Genomic DNA, 4,143 nt, shown 5'->3' on the forward strand with positions numbered 1-4,143 from the left:
ATATATATATACACACACATACATGCATATAACAAAATATATACATTTGTTATTTTATATATATAATAAAATGTAATTATATAGTTTATATATAAATGTTTTTATTACAAAGATGTATATACCTATCAAAACCCATTGAACTCTATAATTAAAATGGAGACTGCAAATGTATATGTTATAAATTGTATATATAAATTATATATGCAAGCAGAATTTGTTATTAATAGGCATTTACATGTAATAACCAGGCATTGACAACTCATGGAAATGAATTAAATCTCATTCAATCTCACAGTAGTTACACTATGGGGTTTAATCTTAAACTATACTATGCACTAATTTCTGGAAATTTATGTTGTTGCCTTGCAAAGTACTACCTTATAGGTTGTGGTTGTGAAAAGACTAAATGAGATAATGTATGTAAAGTACATACATTAAGGGCTTATTCGAGTAACTGATAGCTACTTTGAAACAAAGTCTGAAAAAGGGTAGTGAGGACTGTGGCTATCCATGGGTTAGGTGTGCTGCTGAGAGGCATGTGTAACTTAAAGCCTTGTTGTGCTATTTACAGGTGCTCTTGGTGCAGTCCAGGAACTGAAAGACTTGCAATCTCATGATCCTTATTCCCTCCTCTGTACGCAGAGTCTATCATCTTTCTCACAGGGGAACACAACAAGGCAATCACACTGTTCCATCTCTCGTACCTGTGTTTTACAGCAGGGGCACCCACACAAACCATGACACACTCAGGGAGAATCAGAAAACACTACTCTAATTTACTTCTACTGGTGACTTTCGAGGCAGAATTTTGGCTTCCATTCTGTTAAGTGGCACTAAGAAAAAAAAAATAGAATTCATTTTTTATTCATTTTCTAGTAGAGAACTACTAGATCCTGGGTTAATCTTCCCAAACTATCAGTTTTTCATGGGTAAGGCAGCAGCTCACTAAAGGATTTTAATTCATCTGAATTCACTTTGTGATTCTATTAAATGAAAATCATGATATAATCTTTCATCTAAAATTATTTTGCAAAAAGCTTAGTGTGACTATGAAAAAATTCATTTGCCTTTTTTTATTATTCATGGAAAAATAGGTTCTCTGATGCATATATTTCAAAAGACATAATAATGTATCCAAAAGTAGAGTTTTTAATAAAGATAGCCAAAACCATATGGCCCTCAGGGAGAATGATTTTCATTTGTTCTTTTTTTCTCTGGATTTTTAGGTCTTTCTGCCCAGGAGCAGTGTCAGCACTGGATATAGTGTGCTTGTCATGTTTTATGAAAGAAAATGAGAAAAGGATTTATTGGTCTTTATGGGTTTAGGGTAATCTCCCTGATTCTAGTAAATTTATTTAAATTGGAAATGACCTTAGCCATTTATTCCTTTTCAGAAAGAAAGAGACAGTTCTTTAGTTTACCCCAACAGAAAGGAGAGCTTTATCTTATCATAAAACTGACAATTAGCTTTTGCTCAATGAGTTAATTTTATATTATGAAGTGAAAGTAGTCCAACAATTCACTAAGTGATGAGTATAGAGGTCTTGGTATCCCAGATTAGTAGTCAAAACACTTCAGAAATAAAATTCTGCCTTTCCTGAGTAGGCTGACATATTGTAATTCCTGTGTTCTAAAGTCTGATATCTGGTAATAATATAGTCTGCAATTACTGACTCCTGAGAAATAGTGGGCTCTTTCCTCTTCCTCTGTAACACACTGTTCAATACTTATCTTCCAGGCTGAACGCAACCCCTTAATTTTACTCTGTTCAATCTTTTAATCTTCTCATCAACCTAATTTTTATCCCATATGCCCTTGCCTACAAATTATTTTCATGGCTTTGTTTTCTCACCATATTAAATTAAAATTTGGGGGACATTGTCACATGAATCTCATTGCATTACTGTGAGAATTTAATGAGATAATGCCAAAAAGGTGCTTAGCACGTTGGTTGGCACGTGTTATTCAATGAATGTAAACTATTGTGTGTGATAAATTCCTTGTGCAGAGGGTCTTTAGCTTTAAAACTCTATATATGGTAATGAGTACTGATCCATGTGATTGCTGCCTAAATAAATTCTGTCCAATAATTTAATGAGAATGATTTATTTATTTAGGGCCTCACTCTGTCACCCAGACTAGAGTGCAATGGTGCTATCATATAGTTCACTGCAGCCTCCTGGGCTCAAGTGGTCCTCCTGCCTCAGCCCTTATGAGTAGCTGGAACTACAGGCATACACCACCATGCCTGGCTAATCTATTTTATTTTGTTTTCTTGTGTAGATGGAGTCCACTCTGTTGCCCAGGATGGCCTCGATCTCCTGGCCTCAAGTGATCCTTTCCTGTTGGCCTCCCAGATAGCTGAGATTATAGGTGTGGGCCAAAGCGCCTAGCCAAGAATGATTTAAATTGTGAACACATGTGATGGTTTTTATTAGTACCTCCTTTTCTGAAGTTATATATTTTTTTCACCTAAAAAGGCTCTTAAGTGATGCTTTTTGAAAACTTTTTTTCCTCTTGGTGGGGTTAGGGGGTTACCAATGAGCAAATGCATCAAGTACAAAAATAAACAAAACATCAGGGCAAACTCAGCAATGAGTCATCTGGATGTACAGCAATGCCATTAACTCTGGGAAACAGTTTTATTTGTAATCATACATTTCTTTCTGTTCTTAATAACTATTCAATAAACAATAATTGGCACCAAAAATGAAATTTTAAATGTTAAGAGACTTGTATTAACACTGAAAGATAAACAGGTACATCCAGACAATGGAATATTATTTAGTTCCAAAAAAAGTAGCTATCAAGCCATGAAAAGACATGAAGAAAATGTAAATACATTATTACTCATTGAAAGATGCTACATCCTATATGATTCCAACTATATGACCCTGGAAAAGGCAAAACTATGGAGACAGAGGAAAGACCAGTGATTACCAGGGTTGGAGTCAGGGAGGGATGAATAGAAAGAACACAGAGATATTCAGAGCAGCACAATCTTCCCTGCATGATACTATATCGGTGGATATATGCCATTATACATTTGTCCAAACCCATAGAGTATATACCACCAATAGGGAACCCTAGTGTAAACTGTAGGTTTACTCCAGTTAATGATGTGTCAATGTAGGTTCATCATTTTACAACAGATGCACCCCTCTGGTAGAAGATGTTGGTAATGGAGGAGGACATGCAAGTGGCAGGTGGAGGTGGGGAAGTATATTTTGCCATGAACCTGAAAGTACTTAAAAAAATAGAACAAAAAGCATAGAATGTTTGTGTGTTTGAGATATTATTTACATAATCTGAGCTTGGTCAGCATTTTCCCTTGTAATATGTAGAAGTGTAGAATCAGTAAAACTGACAGAACAAATATTTTGATAAAGTGTATGTATTACTCTTTTTTGTCCCACATTTCCTGTGTTTGAATACAAAATATTTGAGGAAGGTAATGCCCTCTTTCAATCATCTGTCCTTATTGCAAAAGCCCATTACCTTAATAGGAATCTTTAAAAATTGCTTAGGCCATAGATTCTTTTTTGGTATACCAGCAATATGCCATAGTATTTCACTATGCTGGATTTCTTAAGTCATTCTTTTTTCTATCTGGAAGCTGTTTTTCTTTTCTCTAACTTCAGAGTGGCCAAGTGGCTCCTTTGACTATGACTAAGAGACCTATTTCAACATACTATATTTTTCCACACAAACAATTGCCCTGATTGAAGAGGCATAAATCACTCTGATTATAAGAAGTTTTTGTGGAAACACTGAAAGAACTTTAGAGATTTTTTTAAAACCACTCTAAGAACGTGTACCTAACAGGTACCTAGCTGATGTTTCTGAGTGCCTCCAAATATAAATATAGGACTTTCGCAGAGGTGATTGGAGCTGCATTTTACTGTTGAGCAGTAATAAATAATCATTGTCAACTATTTTATTGTGATTTCAATGATTTATTCTTAGGACAATTTCTTAAAAACATGTCATTAAAATCTCACTTAAATCTTATTATTACTTGGATGTTTTTGGAGTATACTTTGGCCTCAGTGTCCTCTATTAGGATATTTCAACATATATATATATATGTTTTTCATTTTGTTTCACCTAACAGTTGAAACAAAAATATATATATATATATAT

Source organism: Cebus imitator, unplaced genomic scaffold (assembly GCF_001604975.1).
Source record: "Cebus imitator isolate Cc_AM_T3 unplaced genomic scaffold, Cebus_imitator-1.0 Scaffold730, whole genome shotgun sequence".
In the NCBI taxonomy this organism is placed as follows: Eukaryota; Metazoa; Chordata; class Mammalia; order Primates; family Cebidae; genus Cebus; species Cebus imitator.